This window comes from Strigops habroptila, chromosome 5 (assembly GCF_004027225.2).
Source record: "Strigops habroptila isolate Jane chromosome 5, bStrHab1.2.pri, whole genome shotgun sequence".
In the NCBI taxonomy this organism is placed as follows: Eukaryota; Metazoa; Chordata; class Aves; order Psittaciformes; family Psittacidae; genus Strigops; species Strigops habroptila.
In genome coordinates, this window is record NC_044281.2 from 39,773,551 (window position 1) to 39,796,885 (window position 23,335).

A 23,335-nucleotide genomic window follows, 5' to 3' on the forward strand; every position below is an offset into this window, starting at 1 on the left:
ATGCTATGGGGCAGCCTTTTCTGGGCACTGGGCCCCATAATCAGCCTTTTATTATTTGTTATCTTGCCTCTGCGATCCTTCTTTCTAGCCCCTGTTTTTTGTGTCTGTGTCTGCTCTTTAGGCTTGGTCATGATCTAGTACCTTTATGCCCAGTCTAGGTTCTTGCTCTTGGTTTCCTGATCTGCTCATATGACTCCTTGTTTGAAACCCTGACCTCCTTATGGCAAAGAATTTTCGATTTTGTCAATTTTAAGGCCAGTTCTACTTCAGTTTGGTGTGCCTTGACTTTATCCCTGTTGCTGCTGCCTCTGCTCTGCTATCTGGTTCCCATCCCCAAACCTGGTTGCAGCTTATTATTAACCACTGGCTATAACTGTCAGCATTTGACTGTGTATCAGAGTTTGGAAACATACTGTCAGCCTTCAACAGGACATACCTAAGCAGTTCCATCTCTGGCAATTAAAACTGGGTGAGCAGAGATGCACAAAGAAGCAGCTAGTCCTTCAACACTAAAATATAACCATCTTCTCTAGATCAAAGCCCCTGGTCTTGGTTATTGCAAACTCATAATGTCAGCATACCAGGAGACTTGGCAGATCTCTGTCGCAAAAGGTGAGGGACCTGTTTCTGAAAATTAATCCTTTATACACTTGAGTTCTATGATTTGTACTTTCCTAGCAATTCCTTCAATCTTCAGAAAATGAAAAATTGGAATACATCTAGGAAGAACCTACAGACTGAGCCTGTCCTTCAAGGTTTTCACATTGCTTGCAGGTGTTCTTGGGAACAGAGACCTCTTTACCTTTCTTCTTCCCAAACTTGGCCTTTTGCTCTCCTTTAGGTGAAATAATTTATTGTATTATTAAGAAAGAGCCTTAAAAATGAGAATCTTAAAAATATACCAAAACTTGTTTCAGATTTAATGACAGGAGTTGTTTTTCAGGCAGTCATCAACTATAGAATTACAGCCTTGAAAATGTATTTAGTCAGCACAGTATTTTGAAAATGTTATACCAACATGGCATTTGTGCTTCCTCTCTAATTTAAAACAAATGTATACATCTTCTGGTTATAAGGAATCATGGCAGCAGAATTTCAGAACACCTTTCACTGTGTCTTCCATTGCTGAAAGGATGGCAAAGAAATAAAAGGCCCAATGTCCAGTTTTCAATAAATATATGGGCTTAATGCTTGCTTACTAGATAACCATGTCATCCCTGCTAACTGGAGAATCCCCCCAGTTCTTACCATTCAGGATGAATTTTGATATTATGTGATACTTGCAGACAAGGGCAAGGAGAGGGCACTGAGTTATATAAAGGCATATTCTTTCCTTACCTCTACAACGGTAGTGTATTTCTCTTAGCATAACCCATCACTTCCTCTTGACAAGAGAAACAGTTATTAGTTTGGAGCAGTAGCATGGTTTTAAAGTGAATCCTTCGATCATTCCTGTTTATTGCATTTTTGGGTCAATTCAGAGTGCCTTGGTGCATGTGAATGAGGTTCCTTTAGAGGAAACTAAACCAGAAACCTTGTTCCAGTGGGCATAAAATTATCTGTGTCCCTTAATAGGGGGGTGAGAGTCCAAATGAGTGACTGATCCTTCACATACCTTTGAACACCACTTATGGTGGGGATGTAAAATCCAAATAAAACTCCAAATTATAGATTGTGTAGATGAAATTGTAACAGCATTACCTGCTTTCATCTGAGTCTCTTGCACCAAATCACAGTCTTCAGCTGTGTTATCTTCTAGTGCTGTAAAAAACTCTAAGCTGAAGTGTCTGTCTCTTTTCTTTTTAATGTTAAAATCTGAAACAATCACAATCTAAACAGCCTAGTTTTTGTAAAATAATATATAGAAGTAAAAGCCCTTGGTGATTAGAGCAAGTGTGTTCTACAGTGTGTGAACAACTCACAGCATGATGCATCTTCATTACAAAAATGCAAGATTACGATAATTTATCATAAAATCTGCTGACAATAGGCATTAATCTCTTAGTAAAGCAAGTAGTAAACTCAATTCCCATGGCAATGCAATTCATTTTGTTCCTCTCCGTCTACTACACACATGGAAGACTGGGCATTCTCTGAACAAACTAATTGCAGCCTTAATGCTATTGGATTTTCGTGGGATTCTGGTGGAATGTCAAGTCTGTGGTAACCATGGTGTTGGTAGGACATGCCTGTATTTCATCCAGAGCAGAGCCTATACTTGGTGAGCATCTATCCTTCCATCCTCAATTTTAAAACAACTTTACTAAAGGAAAGAATATGAGTTCTTTCAGAAGTAGGTCTCAGTAATACGTTTATATGCTGGAAATACTTTTTTCTTCCTTGGGGGAAAAAAAAAAAGGTAGAATTGCTTGATGTCTTCAGAAATATGGACAAATGTTTGTTGTAATGAACTGCATATTGTTTATTCCTTATTTTTGTGTAGTTGTACCTTTTTGTGTGCGTGTATGTATGTGTGTGTATATATATAGTAGAGATAAATTATTTGGTCAAGCAAACCTCTTATGAGGAAGAGTTATGTGCTCCCATAATCATATGGTATCTTGTTAATGAAACTTAATAATTTTTACTTAAGCAGTTAAGTTTTTAAGGCTAATAAAATACCATGTTGTTTCTCCTTCTGTGATTTTTTTTTTTTTAAGTCCACACAACTTCTGTGCATTTCCACAAGTTTCCATCAGCCTTAAAAGTCATGAGTTATTTTATAAATCTGACTCTCCAACCTACCATGTATTTGCTCCACCTCAGAACAAAACAACAGTTTCAGTTACTGCAAAGCAAACCATGTATACCCAAATATTCATGCTTTCTGCTTTAAGAGCATGGCAAGTTTGCTAACTCCAATATAACATATAGCTTCTGTGCTGCCAATTAACAGCCCTGAGAATAAGTTTTTCTCTTTTATTGGTTGAGTCATAGCTCTTTACATATTCTGGACAATTGAGTCCTATTATGTAGATAAGATACAAATACTAAAGTAAAAGAGAAAAAGTCAACCTGCAAAATGTCTTTGCTTCATGTGAAATTGTCCGAAGATAATGTTGACAGATGCTCTTTTAGTAAAGACCTGAATTCTGCTGACAAAGAGAGCTGGAATGAGCCCAGCAACTATACAATTCATTTTTAAAGCCAACCAATAACAACTTAAATATCCACCCCAAAAGAGAAGATCCTGTTCAAACGCAATTTCGAACTTAGTTTCATACGTGAGGTTTTTGCCGTACAGAGCAAGCAGAGCTTGGCCTAAGCTGCAGCAGGCAGTTGTGCCTTGGTCATTGCAAGCCTTTTGATTCTGAAACTGTTTGCAATGGGTTTGGTTTAGGTGTATTTTGTATGCCTAGTATGAAAATGACACCATATACAACTTACTTCAGATTGTATTTTAGGCTGTGTATAACCTTGAAGTCTGGAAACAGAACTGTAGTCTTGCTTTAGGTTGAATTGTAAAATATGTGTAACTTACAGTCGCATTCTCTCAATGAGTCAGTAAACTATCCAAACAACACTATTCTTTGAGGTAGGTACTACTATGCTGATAGCTGGTAAGCTTATGCACTTCCAAAAGTTTGACACAAAATGTTAGCAGGGTGAGGCAAGAGGGGTAGCTACGGAGGGAAAAAATGGGAGAGTAGGCAAGAGGGGTACCTATGGAGGGGTGGCCTAGCCAGTGACCACCCAGTTTCCCCAATGGGTTGCTAATCCCCCTTCCCACTGCTATCCCAGGTCTCACACCATTAGGAGCCCTGTGGTCTCTGCCCCATGCCCACTAGAAGACACTCCTTGTTGGAAGTCCTTGCACGTTTCCTCATGAAGCTGTGAGAAAGGTGAAGCCTCCAACCCTGACAGTCACCCTGGAGGCCCAAATGCTTCTTGAATCCCCCAACATTTACAGACATTCCAAGTTTCCCCACGGCACAGTCTCACCTGGATAAACACCAGAAAAATGGCCCTCAAAATACTGCTACATCCACCAGTAATGTTCTCCATCTCAGGGAGAACCCATGTACACATAGCAAAGCAGCAGTCAGAAATTTTACTATTAAATATTTTAGGTTGTGGAAGGGTAGAAAATATATTTGAGTCTAAACAGATTAGAGATAGGTGCCTGATAGATATGTTTTAGGGTAGATATTTTATAAGGATAAAAGTTTTTATGAATTTTCCTTGGTTTCTGAGTTGACAGCTTTCATGAAAATATGTAAACTATTTAATGAAAACCTCAGGCATCGTTCTCTTGTTATTTTTCTTATTTGAAGCTGCGTCTGTCTGGAATAAAATAGCAGATATCAAAAGCCATGTATTCTGCTTTTCTCTGTTTTAAAATAAGAAGGCTAAAACTATTTAAATGAAGGATTAATACATGATACGAGTTGCTCTTCTCAATCAGTAATTAAAATATGCACAATATTATTAATCTTATACTTTCTGCTTTCCAGGTGATCAACATATAATCTCAAGAACTATTGCTGAGAAGTGCAATTAAGGTACCATAATTTCCCTTTTAATATGGGCATGCTTTTGGTGAAATTGATTTCCAAAATACTATTTCCAATAATCCACTTAATAACCTGCATTCCTTGAGGCTGAGTTCACTTCTGAATGGGTTGGTTTTTTTCATTTACCACTTTGTCTGCTGTACTTCCTGAAAACTACATGGTTTTTTCCTTATATTCCATTTAGTTTTTTGTTTTTAAATTCAGTAACAGTGTTTTAAGATGTCCGTATAGACACTTATACCGGGAAAATGCTTGCATGATGTACTTGTGACGAAGGTCATGTCTTTGAAATATTAACTCAGAAAATGTTGTGGGGAAATTATAGAAAATCTGTCGATAGGAGGTTTTTGGAATTATGGCTGCTGCACGCTGCATAGCACTAAGAATTTGTTGATTTGAATCACAAGATGGAAATCAGCTCAGCAGCTCTGCTGTACCACAGGGAAAAGATGGTTGGTTTTGTTGGAAATACACCTATCATGACCAGAGTTCTCTCTCTTCAAGACATGTTTTCACTTGTAAATTGCTAACTGGGACTTCGAACAAGGAGTAACAAGATAAGAGAAGGTAGAAATATGTTGTGTTCATTTTCATTGGCAAGTTTCACCGAACTCGGGTGGCAATGTAAACTTAAATGAAAAAAAATATTTTCTTTCCTATGAAAAATACAGATAAAGTATGAACAAGGTAGCAAGTTAAAAACAAACAATATTAAACAGTTGCTCTAAAATGACATGAACAATTTTTTGCCAAAGCAATTATCATGGCAGTATTTCCATTTCATTTCTAAATGCTCCACTATCGGTTTGGTATTGCTATTGAACTAGTAAGCTATAAAATCATTCTGGAGTATTAAATGACTGGTCTCCTTTCAGTTGGGAGTTTTGTTGTTGATTCTGATCGAGGATGAGTAAAGGAGAGGAAAGCTCATGTTTTTGTTAGTTACCACCTTTGCAGAAACTGAAGTTACTTTTCTGATTTTACCTCTAGTCACCAGAAGTCTATCAAATCTTAATTTGTTTATTAATGTTAATTTCAGTATAGGGATAATGTAGTCTGACTGGTGAATACTAACATATATGCAAAAAAGAGCAAACAAGAAATCCTGAAAAGTACATGCAAATTAGGTTACTTCAACACTGTGTAATTTCTTAGGACAAGTTTTGAACGAGGAGTAATGGAGAACATCATCATAAGTGAAAAGTGTGATAAAATGCAAAATTCTGATCAGAACGTGATTTAGTCTGACAAACCTAATGTTTCTTTTTGCTGAGATAGTGAACATCTCAGACTATGGCAACGCAGTGGGCTTAAGCTATCTAGATTTGTAAGAAGCATTCATTCAGTACAGTTCCCAAAGGAAATTATTATTTAAAGTGGATATGGTGCAGATTAATACAGGAATTATAAGAAGCTGGTTTAAGCAGATAAGGAGCTGGGAAAAGACGGGACTATGAGAGGATGTACCGAGAGGTGAGTTACCAGGTTGCAGGGGAGTTATAAGAACTATTCATAAGGGACAGGTCTTGTGACCAGTCCTCTGTAATACTTCCTTTAGTAACCTTGGCACAAGGTCTTTGATACAGTTCTTTAAACTCCTGTAATGCTGTGAAGGACAGAAGTATTATACAGAAGAATTTTGTTGACTTTGTGTGTTAGTATAACAAAGACAAATGATAAAATGTGATAATGATAAGCACACTGCCTGTCTGGTTACGGACTAATAGCAGGGGGGTAACTACAAATAAGAATCTCAGCATATGGAAGTTCAACTTACAAGAAAAAAAAGTAGTGTTTGGTTGTAGCACATAGCTGAAGCTTTCATAACCTACATAATTTTCCTGAACACTTGCTTACCAAAGCATTGCAATTTAAATAATTTATAGCCTAGGTATTCAAATTCTACAAATTTTGGTAAAATTCTATCTTAGGTTTTAAATAACAAGTTCTGAACCTTTTTCTGTGAAGTTTGAAGCTGCTGCAGGTGTGAATATTAGCCTTACATTAGGAATAGAAAGTTGCCAGACTACCAAGAAGTAGGTTACTGTAGCAGCTGAGGAAGTGATTTTTGCATAACCAGCCCATCTCCCTCCTCCACTCCTAAAGTCCCCAAACAAACCAAAAGCCTGGAAGCAAGCCAGTGCAGATCTCAGGCACTAAGTGAGCAGTCATGTTACTTTGAGGTAAGAAACCTCATCTAGGATAGATGTTGTAGCAGAAGCACAGCCACAGATACAAAGGTGAAGGCAGAGTGATAACTGTAATGAAGCAAGGAGAGGCCAAGGATGTATAAAGCTGATGTATATACAGCTGATGTATAAAACTGTACAGTTTTGGCTATGGGAGGGAGGAGTGCAGCAAGGCACTTACTATGGGTCATATCAACCTGGTACAAGCATAAACTGATGCATTCAGTGCTCATTCCACCTCACAGAAGAATTACAGTCAGAGCCAGCACATGGTGTGGTGGCTCAGCTTCCTAAAGCATGTCAAAATATATTGAGCATCTGTCTTACGTGGCACTAGTAGATGTGTGCTGACTGAGAGCACTCAGTGTCCTCAAGGTCAGCTTCTTTGAGGAATTCAGGAACACTGAAAGCTTCACTGACACACTTCTGAAGGTAGTGAACTACAATGCTTTATCTAGTTGAAGAACCCTAAAACTACCGAGAAAGAGGAAAAAGAGGGGGCATTTTAGCACAATTCCACCTTCAGAGTCGCAGCCTCAAAGTCATGCCAAAATGATGTCCTGGTGGTAGAAAAGAGCAAATGAACCCAGAAATGGGCCCTCCCCAGTGGAATATGGGTATGCTATACTCTATGGCTAACTTTCTGAGGATTAGTGATTAAAGCGAAAAGGGTGAGGAAGTGGTACTTCATTACTGTACACTTGAGAATTTGTGCTTCCGTTAGATGAAAGGAACACTCTACAGATCAATCGAAAATTGGTCAAAAGATACAAAATAGGAGGTAGGACTAATTGATCAGTTTTTTGAGAGGATGATAGCAGTAGGGTCTCAAAAGAATCTGCGCTTAAACCTGTGATACTCAACTGATAACTGAACTGGAAAAGATGACAGGAATGTGCTGGTGATGCTTTTATTCAGAGCACTGAAAATGAGTGCTGAGTGTAAAAAACTGCAGAGGGATTTTGCAAAAAAAAGTGCCAGGCCAAGGCAATGGCAGGTGAAATTCAGTGGAGGTAAATGCAAAATGAAGACAAGAAAAATCCCACACGTGAGGTAGTGAATGCTGAGCTGACTGTTGCCACTCGCTGACCAAAATGTTGGGCATAGCTAGACCAGTAGAATATAAAAGATGCTTCTCTGAGACTGTTAACTTTAGTTTTGAAAATGTTAACTTTAGTGTCAGTAGTGGTTATAAAAGCAAGTAGTGCAACAGGAAAGGTACCAAAAATATCCTGAAAATGGGTATCTTCTACCATGTAATATTTTTACATTTCTACCATGTAAGCCTATGTTTCTCTTGCATCTTGAGTACTGTACAGTTCCTTTTCTCCATCTCAGAAAGGTATAGCAGGAGCTAAGGAAATTTGCAGGGTGGAAAGCACGACACATATATCCTCCAAGGAACTATTAAACAGTGTAGCATTCCTTGGCATAGCAAAGAAACAGAGGTCTGAACAACTCCCTCGGGCTGCTGAGTCTGAGCAGGGACCCTCTGGTTGTTCTCTTTTCCAGAGTCAGAGGCACAGTGTGAAATTAGAGGGTGGTGAGTGCTCAGTACATACAAAGAAAGGGTCTTCGTAGCAAGTGGTGATTATTGTGAAGGCTGAGTTATGGCAGGAGGTGGATGCTAGCGTTTCACATAGGTGCAGATAGCAACAGGATAGAGTTATGGGAAGAAAGTGTAGCAGGGCCTGAAAAATATAAAGACTACTTTTTGTTCAGGAAGCGAGTGAACTGCAAGTGTCTGGGGGTCAGGTGGGAGCTTTGGGAAATTCTCCCATGGGATGATTAGCTCTGCACTTCCTGGGCTGCTAGTGTCTGAGAGGGACTGCTGGGTTTGATGGACCCTGCTGTGAAGGTCTGTTCATAGGTTGTTATGGAGCTTAAACTGAGAGGACCAAGGGGCCCACTATTGATGGAACTACTAAAAAAACCCAGCTGCTGAAAGGGATTTTGGGCTATGCCTAGCAAGTAGGAACAGGGAAGTGTTTGCCCAGTGTTTGCCCAAGGTTCATTTAAACTATCATATATGGTTTGGTTACTTGCATCAAAATGTGATCTGTTTAAACTTGGGAGAGTTGTAGAGGATGAGTAATTGCATTGTGTGCCTCTATGTCTCCCTGTTATAGGACTGATTGGGATTTACTTGATTTTGTAGCATAATGAAATGTTTACTTTTTAAAATACATCGAGGGTTCAAATGTGAGTGAGAGAATAGAACATAATAATACAGATCGAAAATCAAGTGAACTTCAGTGTGTCTTGAATATGTTTAGACTGGAAATTAGAAAAAGACATGCTAACCAGAGAGACGAGTGAAATTCTAGAAGGACTTTCCAAACACAGCTGGGAAACAAACCCACTTTTTTTTCTAGGTGAGGTTTGTGGGAGGGATGAGATTACTGAGTGGAAGTGCACCTGCAGGTCTCAGTAACAGCTTGCAATTCTGGGAGCTGGGCGCCCTATCTGTGGGTGTCCCCAAGCTTTGAAGGAAACAGACTTGAACTATCTGTCAGTTGTATTTACTGTTGTACAGTAATACTGTATTTGATTATTCCTCTGCCTTTGGACTTCACAAGTCACTTCTGGAGTCCAGGCGGACCTTTTTGCCTCAATGCTTTCTTGATTTCTGGGATGCTTCCCTTCCCCCAGCATAGGGTCTTGAAGGGTCTTAACGAATGTTTTAATGTAACGTATTCAGTCACCTCGGGGTGTCAGTAGTACCCTTCCCTTACCTCCTCTGCTTTTCCTGTCATATGCTATAATTTTTGAGGCTTTCCAGCTCATCTCCTAAAGATGATGATTTGATGAAAGTGTGTGTTTTAGAAGAATGTTACTTTATGGCATGCAATAAACGGAGAGGGCAGACTATGACATCCTACAGGACACTTTGCTCTTGACATTTATTACATGATTGCTTGCAGTTACTGGGAATCGGTGACCCATGTGGTCCTTTCTTTGCCTATGTTCTGGTGCGCACACTGAATTCACTATTTGGATTCAAAGCCTATGAGCTTAGCATTTATCTGAAAGTAGTTGAAGAGCTGTCTTCCCTCAGAGGATAAATCTCTTGCATCTGCACTTCTACTCCTACCAAGTCAGGAACCACACAACTGGCTTTGGAGTGCATGGGCGCACGTGAGATGGCAATGCAGAAGCTGAACTGTAATGCCAGCAGTAAATCTGGTTCTACCTTAACAAGGACAACAGAAACAATAATTCATACAGTTTTGTGTGTAATTCATCAGCTATGTATAAATTACAGTGGCTCTTCAGAGCTACTATTGAAACATAGAAATTAAAAATATGTAAAGTGTAAGACCTACTTGGAACATACCTGCACTTGCTGTCATCTCCCATGGAAAACCATAATAATAGTAAAGATATAGTATACTAATAGTAAAGTTACAGTAAAAATATTCAGCATTAGGCCACAGATCTTCAGACTTGGACTTGTAGAAACCCATGCTGCCGTATTTTTACTGATACAATTAGCAGTGGAAGCTAATGATAAATTATTACTTATCCACAGTCTGCTGATAGCATCACGTTGCTCTGTGGACATCCCTAGGAGGATGAATTCTTCTAACAGAAAGGTGGATCATGACACTTAGATGCAGCAGGCTGAATTTATGTTCATGACACCATAATGTTAGCTGTGTTAAGATCTAAAATATTTGGAGACATATACAACAAAGATGCTAGTACATTCTGTGCATTTTAAAGCTATTTAATTATATAAATAATCTTGCTGAGATCTCTTACTTTACTAAAAGAGTTAGATGAAAGAAGAAAAAGGCAGATTAAAAGAAGGTTATGAATATGAGACCCCTAATGATGTGAACTAGTGCATTTTCATAGACGTGTTCTTTTTAAAACAGTTTAGATCAGTGTAAAGTATTTCCCTATCCTGAGGTGCGTCATTGCAGACACAGTGTTAACATTTTTGTCAGGACTGAAAATACTACGAGGACTTGAAACAATTTTTTTTTATTTTTTTTTTTTTTTACAATGAAAGGAAGCTGTAATAATATGACTTGATTCTGGGGATTTTAAAAACAGAAAACTGTACACATATAATAAAATTAAAAATTGTGTCACTGTTAGATTAGCGATATAATAGGACCATAAAGGACAGATGTTCTGGGAGAACAGATATCCATTAGGACATGTTTGAAGGTGGAGATTTTGAAACGTAGCCAGAACCTACAGATGGAAACTTTAAATAAATAAATAAAAATCAACTTATAAGTAGCCGATATAAATAATGCAGGGAATGCATAATATGGCCTTGATTGTTCAAACCAGCAAACAAACATGCTTCTGCATTCTGAAAAATTTACAACTGATGAAGCAGCTTTGCAGTGAGGTTAACTGGAAGGAGATTGGAGCCAACCAGCCTCCTGGGTATTTGCGAAAGTAGTGTCAGAACTCCAGTAAAAAGCAAAGTGCTTTTTTCCTCTGTAACAAGAATTAATTTGGGGAAACTCAATCATAGATGAATTCTTTAACCTATTTTGAAGATAAATAAAAAAGAAAGGAGAGGGAAGAGATGTTGAAGTATACTGTGTGTACAAGTGTATGAAGTGATAAAATACAGGTAAAAAGTTATCCCAGAAACAGCTTCAGCTACAGAATAGTACTAACTGTCAGCTTTTTACAGAATCACCCTGAACTACATATTTTTTGTTCTGTTATCAGTGTAATGCCCAGATTGTTGGGCATGTACAACACTAGCCTGGCAGTACACTATTTTCAGCCAAGGACATTGTTTCTTAACAAAGGAAGTTTCATTGGCAAAGAAAGATGAACAAAGACAGAGTTTCCTTTTGAGAGTTGCACCTACAATGTACTGCTGAGTCACACATATCAGGTTAAAAATTTTGTTACAGTGCAGTGCTGTCATCTTACTGTTGATGGATGCACTTGCATCTGTCTCCAGCTGACTGTGGAGCTTGACTTCTCCAGCCACGAATTTACCTTATTTTCACAATGATCTTCTACATTTTCTGAACTAAAATAATAGCATAAGGAACAAAATGTTAGTTACATCATTGATCAAATAGCATCACAGTGGGAGACAGGAGCACTAACAGTTTATTAGACATCTCTTTGTAAACAGTTTATATTCTTATACATGACATTGTGAGTTTGCTAATAGGCCACATATTTATGCATTTCGCATGCATGTACACCAGTAGTTAAGCTACAAACACATGCTTTCACATGTAAATAGGGTCATTATTTGGAGCTAAGCCAGTTTACAAATATTCTCAGTTAAGCAACAGCAGGTCTAATTTGAATTGTCAAACTGGAAGCCTTACGCTTTCATTAGCCTTTCATCAATAATTTTCAGGTTCTGTTCAGTATCTGAACTAATATAAGGTTCCTCTGATAACCCAGATATTTCCTCCTACTTGTGCTATGTAGTTTTAACAGATGAGTAGCTTCAACCTCCATCTTATGGTTGCCTTTGCAATAATGTCACTTTATTCTAAAACATCCTTTGGTGAAGTAGTTACTGGGGTTTCCAAGAGGAGAAGACAGAGAAATATTAAGGGAAGTGTAGTTTTAAGGGCCTTGAAAATTGGTGGAAAATAGGTGTCTTTAAGAGAAATTCCTACAAAGAAGTCAGAGTCTGCCTTTGTGGATTTTGCAATTTTGACTTCCCCAGGAACAGTTAGAAGCCCAGTCTGTTGGGCTGAGGCGCTGGCTGCCTGAGTAAATGGGCACTTCTCCTTTGAGTATGATGCTTTTGTGTTACTGAGTTTATTCTCTGTATATATTTCTGTCTGCAGTTTTACAAAATTAATTCCTTTGAATGTTTTTATTTAATTTAGTCTGAGGCCCTGACTTTTCTTGGTTGAAATCTTAAATTATTTTTTCTGTGGAAAATGAGAAAGTCCTCCCTAACTTAAGAGTGAAATATTTCCACAGTAAGAATAAATAACGCAAACACTGACCTTTCAGTCTCAAGGAGAGTGTCTCTTAAGAACTTCACAGCTTCTTGCCTCAGTGCAGGTTGACATTTGCAAGGTTGATAAGTTGGTTATTTGGATGTAAATCAACATGGAAAGAAAAATAGTCTCAATAGTTATGATAGCAGAGTCCACTTTTTCGCCATTTAATATAACAAAACGGATACTATATCAGAAATTCACCTTCAATATGTAAATTAAATGGTGTCTGCAGTTATGTATCGGTGTGGAGGTCTGGAATAGGGGAAAAAGTTAAAATATTGAAAAAAATCTGATACATTTAATGAAAAGAAAAAATGCCTATCAAGGGGGTTGCCAACTATGCTTTAAAGCATCTTTGCAACCAGCTATCTGTGTTGATAGTATGGTAGGAAGTAGAAGCAGACCTCTGAGTATGAGTCATCATGAATTCTAATCAAGATGTGCTAGCATCTGATGCAGAAAATAGAGAAATATCAAGGTTGGTTGTTTGGTTGGTTTTGGGTTTTGTTTTTTTTTTCTTGATTAGCACTGCCCTTTGAAGACTCTGCATCTTCCCATGCACTTTTTGGATAGCAAGAAAGGTCAGCAGTTTGCTCTGATCAGCTAGTAACAAGCAGACTGCCTGCATGCCTTGTTCTTAGTTTAGCCTAGGCTTCTTTCAAGTCTTCCACAAATCTCTAGAAATTTATTCTTGACATAACCAGGATCACTGGCGCACACCTATTATGGCTTCAATTTAATGGTAGTTTTAACCTAGGAACAGGGCAGCTGAGGATCTAGAGAGCTTTGCAAGGAACTTTTGCACACAGGCACAGCAGAAACCCTAGAGAAAAGTAGCAAAGCATCGTATGCCATTGAGGTGAGGAGAGGAATATCCCACTCTTTCTGACACTGCTGGTTCCCTGAAATTTTAACAAATCTGTCATTTGTATCGAGACACACAAAAGTGCTGGCATAGGCTTTGCTGCTGAAAATATCAATGTGTAAGAGTGATGCTTTAAACTTCAGTGTAAGAGTGATGCTTTAAACTTCATGACCACTGAAAGAGCCCTCAGCACCAAGACTTACAGTGCCTTTAGGAGAATCACGAGTCTGACTTTGATTCAGCTCACAAGATTAATGTGTTATGGCAACGTGGCCCTACTGAACAACCTTTTACTGTATTATTCTCCATCTTTAGTAGATGCCTGTAGTAGATCTTATTCTGGATAAAGCTGTTTATTTAGAGGCTTCCCGACTTATTCAGCGCTTCTGACACTCAAGGTCAAGTGACTAATTCAGAGTGTGCATTTCATTAAACATGAATGTTCTTAAAATCATACTGACTTTGTAGGACTCATTGCTTCTGAATTCTTTTGGTCACTGCAAATTTTTAATTCTTGTGTGGATAGGGCTCAGAAAACACAGTCCTGCTATTCTGTTTTTACATATTCTTAAGCACATACAGGCCGGTCTGTACTGGAAGTTGATCTAAATCAAACTGAAGCTGAGACAAAGCATAATTTTTTTCTTGCATCCCAGAAGACTTTGAATGTAGCATTTCCAAAATTGCATATATTGAAAGATAGTAGCTGATTGCATTTCATCTTTCTTGGCAACGCAGAGTGTTGCTTGAACAAAAGCAGATTTGATTTTATGATCAACAATCCTTTCCCCATTTTCTGCTCATGGGTTGTATGTGTGAGAACATTGCTGTTGGTGGCTTTGGTGCCTGTCCAGCTGCAGGAGTTAGCAGTAATGGCCTAGCCTGCAACACGGACTTTTTATGGATGAAGCCACAGGCTCAGCTCTGTCTTCAAACTCTTTTGGAACATCACCTTGGACTGCTTTCGTGTTATTTGCTGCAACATGATGCTATGTGTGCATGCTTTGTCCTTTCACAAAGTGAGTGATGCCAGGCTCTAGCAAGGCTACCTTGCATGTCCTTCTGTAAGGACAAGTATTGAGGAGACCACACCCGAAATTCATTTCAAAGGTATCCCTGTAAGGGTACCAGGACTGATCCATTACTTACTAGTCCGTATCCTGAAACTACTATTAATGACAGAAAAGAAGTGTTGTTATACTTAATATCTTTGCTAGGTATATGTTAGGCCTTCCTGGGATATTCCCATACTTATTTATTCAACCTGTCCCCGTCCCCACCTCAACCCTGGAACTCTTTATTAAATTTTTAGAAAAAGAGCCTTACAGAGCACATGTATATTCATCTACTTTAAAATTATTGGCAAGCCTCCATCTTAAACATTAAGGCAAAGCCAGCACCTTCAGTCTCTGAGACCTGCAAGTCAGCAGAGTGAAACAGCCCACTGCCTTTTATTAGCTGTTGTGCACTTGACAGCCAAGTCAGATGCCAAGCTTGGGAGAGCAGTAATTCAATTCTCGAATGAGTAATACACTGAATGTGTTGAACCTGTCCTCAGGAGATACGTGTGACCTCTCCAGTGAGGTTCATCTTCAAATAAGAGGTATCTCCTTGGAGGTCACTAGTTTTTCAGGGTAATGTTGGCACTGTCTGAACCCCCCTCCACCACTCTTTCATTTTCCAGTCTTCAGCAGTATGGCTTAGGAACTATCTACTGACAGTGAATCTATACAGTGAGGAAAAAACTTTATTTTCTGCCTTTGAATAAGTACATAAAAAACAAAACTAAAGGGTAGAACTTAACAATGAAACTGTTTTAAGGATCAGCTAACAGTCAGACCAAGAGACAAAGACATAATGTGCTGAAGTAGGATTAATTTCCATATTTGTAAGTTTACAAGGAAAATGAAAAGATGATAATTCAGTTTCCATCCATATGGAAATTCCTCAGTATCTTTCACTTTGCGTGCTAATAGTCTAGAAGAAGAGGAGGTTTGTTGACAGCCTTGTAGCAAAGGGCATTCCTGTCAGCCGAAAGCCTGAGAGACCTGGTTGAGCAGAAGTACACCTATGCATGCCTGCAGCTGAGAGCAGCTCAGAACGCAGGAGCTCATTCTGCTCTTCCCTTGGCCTCCTGGTTTTGAGAGAGTCTGCTGGATCACTCTGTTCTAGCTGCAGGGAGGCAGAGGATGCTGAGTATTCAGGAGAAAAATGAGAAATGGATGTTAAGGGTGAGTGAATTACTAGGAAATTAATCTGTGAAAGACAGGAAATAGAAGGTGTGTGGTACCGACTAAGTGATGAGAAGTAGGTTCTTGCGATGAGAGAAGTCAGGTCCTGCTCTGTAACAATTGTGGATCAGAATGTTTGATGGTTTTACATTAGATTGCAGCAAGCACTAGTCACATAAAATTAATCTAAAAGATAGTGGGGTTTCTAAGGATCGTATAATGTCCACTGAATATAAACCCATAGAGTAACTCCACTCTACAAGCTTAGCTTCAGAGGTCAAAACCTGCTTAAGCTATGAAAGCAACCTAGTTGCCCATGAACTTGTGTATTCATGATTTCAGAGTATATCCTAAGCCATCTGCACCTAATCATTGTAAGAATATTTTTGCAGTCTAAATTGTGATTGTCAATGGGAAACATTGACATGAAAGAACTTAAGCCACCTGCTTAAAATGTGCAACTGCTTGCTGTTGTAAGCAGCTTGTTAAAACTGCATTGCATGTCTTCCTCTAAGACTGGCACCAGAATTCATCTAGGTGATTAGTTCTAAAGAGAAAAAAGTTATTGCAAAAAAAATAATGCAAGAAGAAAAATCTCCAATCTCATTTTTCTTTTTCCCCTGAAGAAACACAAAATAGCAACCATTCCCACAGAAAGACAAATTGAATATGCATGTCCTTAATTTAACATCTCATTCAACATGTCACTCTGTCCTTTTTCTTTACAGATTTCTCAGGTGCTTTCGAAATGTTAGGAAGTGAACTAGACCAAAACAAAATACTTTAAAAAATGCAATAGTTAAAGACATCATTGCGGTTGAAGGTGGAAAAGAGCAATTGGAAAATTATGTTTTCCATGCTTCTGCTAGCCCTTTTGGAAGGCTGTGCTGCGATATAGCACTGGTTTTAGGATAAACCATAATTTTATCTAGACTGATCTGCACCAATTGTAAGGGTTTTAAAGGAAGGCAGGACAACAACTCAGTTGAACAGGATGAAACCTCAGAGGCATAAAAGCGTTCTCACTCTTCTGGAGCCAGCTATGCAGCTGTCATTTTCTTAACCCTTATACTGGCTTCTTGTCTCTTTGCCATCTTCCTGATTGTCCTTTAATTTCTTGACGTCAGCTTCAGCAGGACCTCTGAGAAGACCTTTAGGTGACTGTTGAAAGGGGGAGACATTGAAAGAGCAAAGCATATTAGCTATCTTAGAATAGAGTTTAAAATAAATTAATTTACTGTTGTATACTTAAATTTTCTCAGTTTCACCTTAATCAAGAGGTATTGTATGTGTTGCATAGAACTAACATGGCAGAATTAAGTTAATTGTAATTCCAGTGAGAGTGCAGTTTATATTTCTTGCTTCCTTTTTCACACATGTCCCCATGTCCCTCTGTGTCCATGTCTCCACATCATCCATGTTGGGCAGTGTCATAATTTTATTTAGAAAACTGCAAGAGCAGGATTGAGCTTCCTTGTCCTAAGGCAGGTTGCTTCAAATGAATGTTCTGCTTCTTCAGGAAGGTCTGAAAGCGAGCTACATCATTAAACTGTATCTCCTATACCTGGGAAGGTCAATAGGAGCTGTTTGCTCTTGCGGAGGCAAGGGAAAGGGCGACTGAGGTCTGAGTGCCAATTTAAAAAATGAAGCAAAACCAGAATATAACCAGGGGCTAAAATCAAGGGATGTGTAAATTATCCCAGGAGTGAATCCAGAGTCAGTCAGTGATCAGATTACCTTGGTTTTCTTCTGAAGTTAATACAAGGAAGTCTTTCAAAAAAACAACAAAAAAACAAAAAAACAAAGTAGGGTTGATTATAACAGTGCCTGTGCACTACGTTTGTAGCACTTGTGATGAACAGGTGCTTTTTTAAAGTAATGTACGCCAATCACAGAAATGGTCTTGGGGAAAAAAAAAAAAAGGAGAAAAGAAAAGAAGAATGTTGTTCAGTAAAAATCCCACCCTTAAAGCAAATAAAAGGTGAGGATTATGTTGGAAGAGAAAGGAAGGGAAAAGGGTGCTGAAAAAAACTGAATATGAATCAAAAGTGTCATTTTGATGGGAGGAAAAAAGTAATGTAGTCCTGATATATGTATGGAGCATGACCTGCAACAAGGACAAAGTAATTGTTCTGCTTTATGCAGAGGCAGTAGCAGTCTTGCCGGGGTCTGTGTCCTAATCTGGGGAGTGCATTTCAGGAAAGCTGTAGGCCAGCTGTGGGGAGTCAGAAGAGAATAGTAAAATCAACCAGAGGTCTAGAAAATGTGCTCTGCAGTGATAAACTGGTATTATTTTGTATGAATATGAAAGAAGGAGAACTTGAAAACAGTATTCCACTACATGAAAGGCTACTTCAGAGAGGAAAATAGTTTATCCTTTTTACCCATAATGGGTGGCATAAAATTAATGGGTGTAAATTACAATAAGGAAGGTTCGTATTAGATGTTTGGGGAGATGGGGCATTAACAGTTTAAGTAGTAAGTTGCTTGAGACCAATGTAGAATATCCCAAATAGTCAATATACTAAAGTTAAATGTCTCTCCAGAGAATTAAACCAAACATGGATCAGGAATGAAAGAAAGATCTGATCGTATCTTGGAGCAGGAAATGGGTTTGATGACTTGGTGAAGTTCTAAGCAACCTGTGATTGCTCTGAGATCATTAAAATAGAAGCCTTGACCTTGCTTTTATCCTAATATACCCAAACCAGCACTGAGCATAGAGCAGAAATGACTTAGAGCAGAAAGTATGTTGCAAATAACAAAAACAGCCACCAAAAATACTGGCCCATAGGGAAGAAGATAAAGATCAGTATGGGGTTTATTCCTTGGGATGCTGAGCACCAGCATGGTCTGAAAAGTGCTGACTGTGGGGAGTAAGTATGGCTACACATGTTGCAGTGGGAGGACTCATGCTGTAGTGTATGCCTGTTGGCTTTCTAGCTGGCACCATAGAGGTCCTCACTTCTGTACTGAACTTTGTTTTTTCAGTGATTTTGTTCACCTGTTTTCTGTTCTGCAGTTATCATCCTGATGTAGCATTATTTTAAGTAATAATTTTTATTAACAGGTAGAAATCACAAATCAGCATATACTCACTCTTGCTAGCAGAGGCTTTGCTTTCTCTTCTTCCCAAATAGTGCATTTCCAAAATAATGTGCATAGTATAAGTGTCTGGAAGGGGCAAGGCAGATGAAGCAAAGCCTGTGAGCTCACAGTCACTTCAGCTGCAAGCACCTATGGTAATAGTGATAAAGCCATAACTGCATCTAGGTTTGTGGTTTTGCACAAAATTGTATCTTTCTTTGAGACCTAACGTTTTATATTTACTTCTTTGGTTAAAAATAAAACCTCTGTTGCATCAATGCTGGAATGAATTTCAGCACATCATTTGGATTACTTCCAGAGGAGCAAACCATAAGCAAATCGTTTCTTTGAAGAATTCAGCTTCTCTTAGTTTGTATTCAATTACATGGTTATTTTCCAGTGGGAGAGACAACAGTTTTTGCTGCTGCTTGTCTGGCTGCTTTCCTTAATCTGCTTGTAGAGGGCGCTTTAATTCTACATAGGCGATTTGTTTTGTTAAAGCCTGTCAGCCTGGGGTAGGGAGTTATTGGCTCACACCTGAGCAAAAGACTTCTGTATACAATCACGTAATTGAGATTACACACCAGCAGAGGCATTCTTCATTGTGCCTCTAAACCACCCCCTTCTGTTCCAGTTTGCAATAATAGCGCATCTTCACTGCAGGGAAGGAGCAGGGTGCTAGTCCCGCACCCCTCCATGATTTCCAGATTTAGATGTGGTCTTTCATCTCAGTAACAGTGATGCATTTCTTATAAGAATGCAACCTGTATGTGATTTAGATTACACCTGAGACATGCTATGTCTTTAATGAGAGAGTCTGATTGGGATTCATTAATTAGGACTACACTGGCCTTCCTGCTCAAAAGAGGATTCAACCTCTCATCCATTTCTTATTCTTTCCAGTTGGGAGGTAAGAATTTTCCAAGCTGTTTGAGGTGGACTTTGATTTAATCTTTTTGAAGAGCACTCCATGTGCAACTAAGAAATCATTAGAAAGGCTGCATAGTAAAAGAGGAGCAACCTCCTGCCATATGGATGTACAATCCAGCTTGTGTGAAGTGTGCAATGTAACCTGTTTTAGCTTAAAAGAATATAAATGCCGCTTCTGAAAGATCTCAAACTAGCAGTGCTTTCACCCTCAGAAAACATAGAGTACACTTCTTAACGATGTGCACCATCATTCTGCAGGTAAATGCAGCTATAGCCATCTTTACTGACTGATGAAGATGTAATAATCGTGTTCTGTCCAGGACCGTTTTCACCCAAAGCTACTATTCCAAGGCCTTGTCACACATCTGTTTCTTCTTCTTGCTCCTTTTTGAGTTCATTTTTTGAATCGTGTTATACTCTTACTGTTCTTTCTCGTTCGCACCTATCCTTTATTTTCACTTTTGACTTCTCCTCACTTTCTTGCTCCGCCTTACCATTTCCTTCTATAGAAAGGAGAAGTCCACAGCTGGAGCACCATCACCAACAGTGGATTACTCCCAGGAGAAAAGAGGTTCCTCCAAGCTCTATCTGTAGTACAACATGCTTGTGTCCCCTGCCTTGCATATAGATATCTATATAATGGGTGATAGCAAAATTATTAAGTCACATTCCGTTAAAGAGCATGAATAACTTTTCCCCATATTTCATTCCTATAGGCTATCACTCTGTGACACTACAGCAAGCTCTGCTGGAGTATGAAGAAGGTTCAGAAGTTCATGTAAGTGTATATCTTCACAAATGTGAATTGCAAAAACAGCCATTAGCTCTCTAGCTCTTTTAGCTGTAAGGGAATCGATACAACAGGAAACACTTATGGAAAAGGGATGAAAAGATTCCAGAGACAGGAAAAAGATAAAAATTAACAAACAAGTTAAAAAAATGCAGCAGGTAAGAGTTAATTGTACGTGTCTGACTTCTTTATAGCAGTGACAATTTATAACAGCAGTGAATCACCCAGGAGTCTAAGAAGAATGATGATGCATTGGGACTTGCTGTTCTTGGTTTCTTTTTTTTTAGAGGGGGTTTACATTCAGGATATTTCAGGGCACAGCAAGGACCAGTGGCTCACTGGGGGGACTGGGGTAGCTCACTGTTCCCCACTCCAGTGGCTGCAGACCATGGGGCCTTTGAATGTATTAGTACCCTCAAAGCCCTGGCAACACGTTTTAGCACACTAATTTTCAAGCATTATTTCAAGCATTATTACTGTGTTCTCAGTTCCCAGTGGTTTTAAATGCATTTGCAGATCTATTCTATATTCCAAAAATAAACACAGCATTAACTTAAGGTATGGACAGCTCTGCCTCTGGTAATTGCATAGCCAATTTCAGAATTGCATGAGGTTTAAAAGCCATAAAAGTACTAAACCATAGCTGAAATTATATAATCATATGTATTGCTGCTGTATTGATTGATCGATACTCTTATGTGCAAGATAAGACAAAGTATACTGTATGTACCTCAATGGTTTTGTCTGCTGTGCCTAATTTAAGTTTTATCCTGGATTTTATATATTCCATCAGTAATGAGTTAATTGTATATGCCACAGTCAAAAGTATGACAAAGTTATTAGCAGTAAGCCTGATTCTGCATCCTGTACATACCTGAAAACCAAAGAGAAATTATCTTGGAGGCTACATTCTGCACTAGGTCCTGACTGTTTTGATATTAACTTGAACATGAATGTTATACTGTTGTATATTATGTAAACAGTCAGCTTTACTCTATTTTCCCTTTTTCTTGCCTTAATGTGACTTTACATAAGGGGAAAAAAAAAAAATAAAATCTTGCTTGCCCATGGAGTCAGATGGCCTGATGTATGTTTTAGCTTAGGTACAAGAAAGTGATATCTGTTTGAAAGAAGGAAATCACATGGGAAGTGCACTGCTGTAAAGTCTGTCAATGCAATCTGCCAGAGACTGTAGGATTTAGGCTTGGAAAAATCCCATTGCAGTAATCCATTAATCCATTGAATTATCTGAAAGGTTTTCAATACAAGGAAGTAATTAGATGAGATCCCAGTTTTAAAATTTGTATTTAACATTTATGGCTATTTCTGGTACTTTATTTTCTTTTATTCACTGCCCTCTAGAGGTCTTGCAAATGAAATCAGACTAAGGGAAAATAAGGTTGCAATAGTGACTGTGTCTGGCTGGTGCTGCTATGCATTGGTTTATACAGTATTTTAAAATAACTGCATAGATGCTCTTAGAGCTAAATGCCGTTTTGCATACTCACTAGGAGGGAAAAAAATATTTATGGTGGGAGAAGTTCAGGTTTTAATATAGTGGCTGGCAGTGCCAGCTTTTATAAGTACAAAAGCAACTATATTCCTTTATAAGGGCCTACCTGCTTTATTACAGGTGATAAGACTTATGGCATAAAGTTATCAGTGCATCAAAAGTTTTTCCATTTGTGCCTTTTTAATATGTCCTCGTTAAAAACATTTTCATGGAGAGATCATCTTTATAGATGAACTGCAGAAATGCATCTAAACCTAACAGTCTTGCTCTTAGTAACAAAATGGTGAGGCCCAGTGTCCTTATGGCTTTGTGTCTCCTGGGCAGGCTCTGGCTGCCCTCACAAGGCATTTCGCTCTCCCAAAGAGTCGGAATGACTGTTCAATGGACTTTTCTTGCATTTAATGAACATGAAGTGTAACCTGCAGCACATCCCTTTGTAGAGATCTTCAGGAATCACTCTTCTTTGTCTGGCTGCCTGCTTTCCTAAAACGATTTGCATCTTAATAGCTTTGATACTGCTATCAAAGATATTTTTGGGAAAGACAAAAAGGCATGGTATGATTATGTGAACCTTGCTTCTTGGAGCAATCCAGCTGAAAATAGAAATGCAATCTTTAAAACATGGCAAGACTTCAGTTCAAGCCTTGTGCACCCACTGGTGCTTGGCAGCAATCTGTTAAATTAATATAATTAATATTTAGCTCTTTCACCCTTTATCCACTGGCAGTTGTTATGTGTATAATCAGCAGAGATACTTGTAATCCTATTGCTGAGCCAGTTAAGGAAATGGTAGTACTTCTGGGCTTTGTGTTTTACTGAGAGAAATTCTATTCTGTACTTCTCCAAGTGTGCTTCTGTGAGATGTTTTTCAAGGCACTGTGTTTTATCTTTGAAGTGAAGCTAATTAAAGTTGGTTGGAGCAACCTTGGTGTCCTCCTCTGGCAGAGGAAGGCCAGCGCCAGGGGAGAGCAGCCTTCGACAGGTCCCTGCCCTGGCACAGGGGCTGCTACTGTGCAAACGACCAGCGAGGAGCCTGCTGCAGGATTTTTTGAATGGACTAAAGTGTGTTCTAGGTTGAAACAGTCAGTGCTGGAGACCTGACATCTACCCAACATTAACAAGAGGTTTTGTGGAGACTGGCTGTAGCCTGGTCCCCTGAAGTGGCTGGCCCTCAACAGCTGGAATAGCCATGTCATTCCTGGATTTTATAGTTTTATGATCTAGGAATCCAGGTTTGTGCTCCCAGAACTCTCTGC

General features: G+C 38.8%; 1 protein-coding gene across 8 annotated transcripts in view; it reads left to right on the plus strand.

Annotated features, from left to right (window-relative positions):
• Positions 1-23,335, plus strand: part of PCDH15 (protocadherin related 15) — an 805,351-nt gene that overhangs the window by 306,867 nt on the left and 475,149 nt on the right. For 7 of the 8 annotated variants that reach the window (XM_030486584.1, XM_030486585.2, XM_032919939.1 and 4 more), the window contains 2 exons: positions 4,455-4,502; positions 20,493-20,554. The gene's annotated coding sequence lies outside the window, so the exon portion shown is untranslated. The remainder of the gene's footprint in view (positions 1-4,454; positions 4,503-20,492; positions 20,555-23,335) is intronic. The other variant, XM_032919940.1, reaches the window with a different exon arrangement.